Source organism: Drosophila yakuba, chromosome 3L (assembly GCF_016746365.2).
Source record: "Drosophila yakuba strain Tai18E2 chromosome 3L, Prin_Dyak_Tai18E2_2.1, whole genome shotgun sequence".
NCBI lineage: Eukaryota > Metazoa > Arthropoda > Insecta > Diptera > Drosophilidae > Drosophila > Drosophila yakuba.
In genome coordinates, this window is record NC_052529.2 from 22,863,220 (window position 1) to 22,871,636 (window position 8,417).

Genomic DNA, 8,417 nt, shown 5'->3' on the forward strand with positions numbered 1-8,417 from the left:
GTTATAACCACGGGGCCATGGACGACGATTAGTTGACTCCTGCGCCGATGCTTTCAGAATGATTAAAATCGCACAATGGATGTTCACGAGATGACCTGCGAGGACTCCGAGCAGAGGACTGGGGTCTAAGGACGTTGAGTGCCTTCCGGCCAAAGTAAAACCACACAATGCCTCACATTTGCATACCACTCTGAACTATTCAACCGGGGAGCGCAAGTGGGAGCAGTGGAGGATGGGGAGTGTTAACCCGTTGACTCGACAATTTTGCGAAATTAACCTCAAACTCGAAAACGGCCTTAGGTCACGTTGCAGGGTCCACGTAAGTCACTTGGGTCCGTTGAGCCCCGCCTTCCGGGCTGACAGACTGCCGGACTGTCTGACTTTCGGACTCACGGCTGCTTCGTTGGCATAAAAGCAAAGGGCAGACGAGGGGTGAACTGAGGAATGTAGCCTCGTCAGCTAACTAATGGTGCCCCAAATTGAATCTAATCATCATTAACAATTACACAACGTAGCTGACTTTGGTGATTAGTCGGACCATGCGGGTCCAAGGGGCCGAGTCCCACCCCATCAAGTCTAATCATATGCAAATAATTAAGCGCAGTGTGACACGAGACCGGCGCACCAGCAGGGAGGCCAGGATTGCTGGACACTGCTTGGCGCAGTCGATGAAATATTTTCCCTAGGTCCCGAACGTGAAGCTCCCGCCTAAACTTTCTGCGATTTCCCATCCTGTCGAGCCTTCATTTCCCGTAGCTGCGGACTGCGTGCTCGGTGAGATAGGAAAAAGGACAGTCTGCGGTCTGGGTCTGGGAAGTGCCTGCTGATAATGCACACATTTGGTTCATAGGTGGCTAATAAATTTGAATATTAATTGTCAGAGTCTGCTGCCGCCACCCCTGTGGTGATGCCCATCCTGTCGGGATTAACACGAGTCTATGTAGAGGAAGGGCATTCAGGATTGGTAATTACAATCGAAATGCTCAGGTGAACTGATTGAATTGCTATCCGACCACGTGCAATATGATGATTGCAACAGGCGAATGATTTGGATTGCAATGGGTTTTCAAGTATGGCGATATCTTGTTTCATTATTTTTAAATTACGGTTTAAAAAGTTGGGCAAAGTGGCGAAATCATTTTAAATTTATTTCGGTCGGAAAACAAATATGCACTCAAAAACGCAACCGTTTCCGTAATTGCCATTGCTCCTTCATTAATTAGCTGGTAATTGTCGCAAAGTTAAAAAATCATTAAAAAAAAAACATTTTTGCTTGCCTTATAAAAGATTTATGCGAGCCCACGTTAATATTTTAAATTTTGATTCTACCCCAAGGACCCAAAAACGAAAAGATAAAAGTGCAGAAAGTGCACCAAAACCAATGAGCAGGACACGTTGGAACACAGCATGGAGGTTGCTCGTAAAAAAAGCCGAATCGCTCAACCCATTACAACGACCAATTCCCTGAACGCCCACTGAAATGGGCTGCTGCCACGATTAATTTTACGCTTCACTGAGCCAAGCTGTTGTTGCTTCCCAAGCCACAGTCCTACACTGAAAAACAAGCAGTGATAAGTTGTAAGATTACCGAGCATTGAGTACTCCGTGGAAAAATAATAATATTATTTGTGTAGTATATATAAGATGTATGTACACAGTGATCACGTGTACATGATCTGTGGAAAGGGAATGTTAAGTCATTCGTTTATCTACACTGATGACATTTTTCGCAGTGCTTGAGCAGAGTACTGCCATTAGCAGGCAGCTGTTTCGGCATTGCTGATTTCGGGATGCAGTTCAAAGTGGTGGGCGCTCACTCGAGGGGTAACCAATAGAACATTTTCCGATTCCGTTGCGTTTGCAAAAATGGTCCCCCGAAAACTTGTATCCTTCGCACGTGTGAAAACCCCGGCTTGGGGCAACACGGCGGGCATTTGAATGCGGTGATCCCTTTCCTCTGTCGTGCATCCTTCCACGAGCTTAAATAAAAATACGATTTAATAGCCAAATTACGCATACGTTTTGGGGGTATTTGGGGGCATTTCTGCTGCATTAGGCAACATTTTGGTGCACATCGACCTCCGAAGTTTGCAGCTTTCGGTATTGTTGCACCACCCACTTTCGATTGCTGATGACCGGCCAAGGTGATGAGAAATGGTGTCACGATCCTGCACAGGCAACACAATTTCCAAATCGTTTCTGCAGTCCGCTTAATTTTTTAATTGCATTAAATAAAGGGCAATTAATAATTGAATGAGCTGAGGACGTGTGTGGTCCCTTTTTGCTGACTCGTTTGTTTTTACCAATTTCAGGACCTTGAAAACTGGGTTTAATAAAGGAAGCTGCTATTGGTTAAGTGGTCGAAATTTTATTTCATTTTATATTTATAACATAATTTTATACCCAGAAGTCACATTTTTATGTGCAGATGCATATAAAAGTACAAACAAATTCACAAAATTTACAAAGAAAAGAAATTATCTATTTAAACACATAGAGAGGATAATATAATATTCTTCACTTAAGTGGTCCTCAATTGATTAAGCTATTCACAAATCACTTCCAATCTCTTCGACAGGGATATATGATTCCATCGTCCTGGCCTGGCTTAGTTTATGACTTCACTTCCCCGAAACTTTTCCTATCCGTGTTTCATTATCTGGTCCCGTCTACCCGTCCCGCCCACTAAATTGCATTCGCTGCATGCCACCGTTATCGCTGCTCTGTATTTTTTTCAGGCTGCCCCTGCTGTAACCGAAAACTGTTCCTGAACAGAACAGAAAAAGTCTTCGGGACAAAAAACAATCTGCAAAAATACTTATAAAAGTTGACAGGCGTGCAGCGGACAAGTTTTTCGGTGAACCCTACTCGTTGGGGGCATCGAAAATTTGCAACGGGGCCGTTACACAGCTGCCAAATCACCATGAACCACGGGACGTTGCTCTCCCACACGGACAGCAAACATTTACAATTTATTGCACATTTGCCTACAAAATATCACCCAATTCCGGGCCAAAAGGGAGCGCGTTTGGTGGAGCTGGCGGCGAGGAGAGTCCCCTCGGATTTGGAGCGGGTGGCACGGATGAATGGGGCCGTGGGCGTGACATTACAGCATGTTTCATTGCACATTTGATGAATTTATTGCAGTTTAGAATTTTTGCACACTCTGCAGCCGTTGCAATATCGTCCTCCACCCACCCCATCGTCCAAAATCGGGCACAAGAAGTGCAAAAAACGTTGACTCCAGTGCGACGTCGACCTCGAGGCGGGACTGTACTTTCACGGTGAGGTAGGGTGGCTGCACATTGCAGATGAAGCAGATGAAGCTGTCAAAACAAACGTTTAGAAGCATATTTATAGTTTGGCGCGTGATAAGCGTCCCATGAAATTAAGTTCGGTCTCCCAGCTCCCAGCTCGGGTTTCGTTGGGTGGTGGATACTTTTCCGGTAGCTCTTCGGCTAGGGAAGCGAGCACAGTCAGTCTGCACAGTCATTAAATCAGGTTGCACAAATTAAGCAATTCCAAGGTGTCCTGCTCACTTTCCGCTCCTCTGCCTAATTACCCACTGATTACAAGTAGGAGCCAGAGCGGACACTTGCTTTTTAGCCCGGCTAAGTGGTATTTACGTTTTCATTAAGCGCTTCTGATTCAGCTCAGATTCTTTCATCCTGGGCACCCAATACGCTTTCGGTTTAGGAAAGTGCATCGGACAAAGGGTCGCATAAAAGCAAAAGCCGAAAGGAGCCAAGCCAAGTCGAACCGGAAGCCGGATCTAAAAGACTTTAAGCCAAAATTGGAGATACAAAGGGCATGGTCGAGCACAGCTGGGCAGGGCCGTGGGACATTAACGTCTGTAATTGCTGCGGCTGGCCAGACTTCCCCTAAAGACAGGACACGACGGAACGGGACAGGACACCCGGGGAGTGACTTCTGACGCCTGCTTCCGCTTCGTGAATGCCCCCTTCAAGTGGTTTTTGATGACAAAATGAAAGGTAATTTCAGCGAGATTGCGCTCTAGAGTGTCCAAGACAAATGACAAGTTATGCCAGCGGCAGGACCCGCAACAAGGATGCGCAGACGGGCGGCTTGAGTAGGCCTTTGTCTCGCCAGGCGCCTGTGCACAGCCAAATTGGCCGCGCCAAGGATTTCCCATTAGAAATGAGCAAATTCTTGTGAAAATGTTTTTCGGACAAGAGGAAATTGTGGCCGCATTAGGGATAAGTGGATATGGATGGCCTGGTCGATGTGTAGGAGCTGGAACTGGAACCGTTACTAAGCCTGTAATTTCCCTTTGTATATTTTTAAGTAATTACTGCGTTCGATTGTATTGGAGCGGCATCCACTCCTCAGAATCACCGCATTCCACTTCCCAGGACTCCCTGCAATACAATCCCTGCCTTTAATCAGCGAGCCTGCGGCCAAGCGGAGGGCTCCCATTAGAAGCAAAACAAAACGAAGACCGCTGGTGGGAGACTGGAGATGAAGCACTCGCATCTATATATCCAACTGTCTAACTGGGCTGGGCTGTATGTGGGGCTCTATGGCGGTAAATCTTTATAAGCGCGAATAATTGGTTTCCTCATTTAATGCGAATGGCTGGCGCTAGCAGGGTAAAAGGGCAGAGAGACATTGCAATCGCCATAGAAAATACCTCACAATAAACATTTCTTTTGCTGCTTTTCCCGCCATCCCGGCTCAGCCGGCTGTCGGAACAAACAGCAGGAGTCATAATATTGCAACAGCATCGGATGGGTGAAAATGGACAGGGTTGAGTGGGGTCCAACGAGCACAGACGAGGCGTCAGCTTTGAGAATCAGGGATTGGGGCTGAAAAAGAAATTGCTGGAAAAAATTAATTGCATTTTCATTATGTTGACTGACAAAGTCAAAAGGGAGAGAGCTGGAGCGACTGGAGCAGACAGACAAATGACATGGATATAGGCGCTTATTTTTAATCCATCCAAGAGAAGATGGTTAGGCATAGTGGAGGTACAAACTGTCGTTAGCTTCAACTTGGCTTAGGGCAATAAGCGAACGAAAGTAGACTTGGGATATCGGGTTAAGGAATAGCAATTTAGAAAATAGTTGCTTAAATTACTTTTATTTTGCACAAGCAAACGTCCCAAGCTGCGCGAAGCTCTACAAAAACTATTAATAGAATTACCGATTTCTTATCTCCGAAAGTTCGTCGCCACTTTTTTGATTTCACCAGCACAGGTTTCAATAAAGACTCATAACTAATCAGTGATAACCGAACGAACCGTCACATGGTTTCCAAAGGGGTTATGTGGACGGCAATGAGATCACCACGAAAAGTGAACCTCCATGGCTTCGCAGCGCAAGACCGAAATCCACCGGTTTGCGACCCCGCCCCGTTTGGGAAAATGATGATTCAGCCGAGGGGTTAGACTGGTAGGCAGAAAAAATGAATACTACCACATCATATAAGAAATTAACGATATGATCTACGAAATAAATTAGCTTGTATATAAATTAGCTGGTATTACTTTACTGCCCCTATTTTACTTTCTGTCTGTTACCTTGAAACTGCACTGGTAGTCGGGGTTCGATGTTAACGGGTGTTGTCGAAAGTAGAATAGAAGAATCTCACAGCAGATTGAGTTAAACATGTGATAAGCCTGCTATTCTACTTGCCAAAGACACGCCGATCGTGGAAAATCCTTAAGGATAATTCAGAACACTTAAATTCACCAAATATATAAACCATGTACTAAAATTTGGAATCACCAGGAGCAACACAAGTACGACTCGAGCACACTGCGCACTGCGCACTCCGGAGTTCAATAACGAAATAATGACATATATTCATAGATATTGCTATTTATACGATACTCCTTATCTGGCGAGCGATTTTTATTTGCTTTACCTTTAGGTGCGAAAGTGTGAGTGCGTCCAGATAACTGGATTTGGATTGGGACTCTTATCGATATCATGGTGAGTGAGTGAGTGAGCAGTGGGAACCATCGACTGCTCTTCAGGGCAGATATGACGAACTTATGACGAATGGGTGCTGGATAAACACGTCTAATACTCCCGGTAGATAGGGCAAACAGGTTGGGTCTCGCTCTGTGGAGAAATGGAAAGGGTTAGGGCCAGTACCATGGGGGACGGAGTCCCTAAACGACCATATCGTATCATATCGGGCGAGGCTGAAAACCGCGCTCAGTGTCCATCTAGATAGACCCAAGTGGTCGGAAGCTAGCAAATATAGAAAACGGAGAGTGACAGCTTGGAGGCAATAGAAATTGTGTAAAAAGGTCGTCGATAAGAAAACCCAAAACCGTATATTTGAGGATGTGTTGCCGATCGGCGATGTACATGCTTCCACTGCGGCACCAGGCACATTTTCGAGATAAGATAAAGACGGGCACCTTCGATACATGCCGATCGCATGAGCGCTAGCCGGGAACGAGATGGCTGTCTTCGCATTCGGGAATCGAAAATTGAATTTCATGGGATAATCAAATATTGTAAATTTCCAATATGCCTATATGGAGCTATATGGTATCAGTGAAGATACTAATCACCGACAGTTTTTAACGTAAGATAAGTGCTAAGCCTGCAGTTGATCGTAAGAGTACCATCGATCGTAAGGGTTTAGCTATTAACCCACATTTCTTGTCTTATCAATCGGTTACCGCGCTATTTCCGCCTTAGAATGTAACTAAGAATGTCGTTATATAAACCAACTTTGGCCACATGGCCATCAAATACTAATTCTAGGTAAGCAGTAGGCGACGAATTTCTTGTTTTACGATTTGGTTGCGCCCAGCTTTCAGGCGTACTAAAAGTATGTGGCCATATCTTATCTCGATTCAAAGTAAAAATATAAGCCCACATCGGTCTGACCCTTTTGGCTCCCCGACGAAGTTTTTCCGCGCCGATAAGCCATGAGTAAACTTCTTGACATAGAACCTGTCCGGGTCAGAAGTTCCACAAGCAGTAGTTCCTTTTTGCGGGAAAGATATTATAACCAAAAACTCTCGCACTTAGCTATATTAGAGGGTTTCTAATGCATTTTAATGGCCAGAAAGACATTTTTATTTGACTTTGTTGCCGACAGTGTTTTTGGTGATTTTTCATTTTATGACATGAGCGACACAGTTTTGCAACCTTATAAGTATTTTCCCGCTGATAGCACACTGATAGCTCGAGTATTGTGCTTGCACATGTTACAGAACGGGAAAACCGAACTACAAGTACAGCTTACGAAAGATCTGTATTCTTGCCCAACATTTCCTGAATGACCACTCCATATTAGCGACCGCCAATAGTTTAATGAAATTTTACATTTTCAATTTCAATCTGGGGTTATCCCGCATAAAGTTGATTAAACCTACGTGCCCCGAATGTCAAAGGTATTCAAAAACTGCAATCTCTGGAAGGCCGAACAATGGCGCATTCAAAATGGAGGTGAGAACTTGACAGAATTGGGAGGGTAAGGAAAACTCGTCAATAAGAAAATAATAATTTCCGCTACAGGTGAGTTGATTTTCAATTTCCGGGCAAGTGGAGAGAAGCACGAAAATGTTTCACCTCCCGCAACACAAATGCGATTCAAGAGATTAAAGGGCCAAAGGTCGTGAACCGCTAAAAAGTCACACACACCACGAGCACATTTCACCTGCGGCAGCTTGCAATGAAAAATCGTTTAATGACACCATTCACACAGTCGGTTCAGTTCGGATCCGGTTTTCCAGGGGACGCCGACTCCCATCCACTTCTTTTTGACTAGGCTGCCTTGGCGTAGTCATTGCAACAGAGTCAGTCTGCCGTTCTGCCAGTATGTCACTCCGTCAGTTTTTCAGTCTGCCAGCCCGGCGAGTAAACGGCCTTTGGCAACAATTGCAGAGTGAAAATGGGTGCAACATTGTGGGGCTGGGGCAGGACATTCCCCGGCAGGCAGCATCATTTGTCAGAATCCCGACACGGCAATTAGAACTGCCGAGCGTCTGTTTCTATTTCCACTGGAGCTTTAATCAAGTTGCAGGCAGCACTCGCTGAAGACACTATCCGGCGCTCAATCATACTCTATATCAAAACCAATCCCCATCAATCATCTGAGCGGCCCCTGATCTCCTAGTGTAGGCCATTATTCAATGCAAATGTGGATTATCAAATCGAATCCTAAACTAGCTCTTCCCCAGGGCGACACCTGTCGGCCAAATATAACTTTAGTGACTGTAGTGACTGTACTCTCGGTGCGCTGACTTGTTTATATACCATTCCAATTTATATTATATTCGATCACCAGAAGGCTATTTTAATTTAGAGCCGTCCATAGGCCCCGATAAGATATATACCTGCGTACAATGTTGTTGCCGCGTTCCACTTTTAAAGAAAGATTTCGTTTTATGATTAGGCATTTGGACATAGGCAAACAAGCTATGCACCCAG

At 45.0% G+C, this 8,417-nt stretch overlaps 1 long non-coding RNA gene across 1 annotated transcript; it reads right to left on the reverse strand.

Moving 5' to 3' along the window:
- Window positions 1-2,938: 2,938 nt before the first annotated feature.
- LOC120321503 lies at window positions 2,939-8,330 on the reverse strand. The gene is made up of 2 exons (XR_005561140.2): window positions 5,540-8,330; window positions 2,939-4,826 (listed from the first exon to the last, which is right to left on the reverse strand). It is a non-coding gene; the product is annotated as an uncharacterized LOC120321503 (long non-coding RNA).
- Window positions 8,331-8,417: the final 87 nt, after the last annotated feature.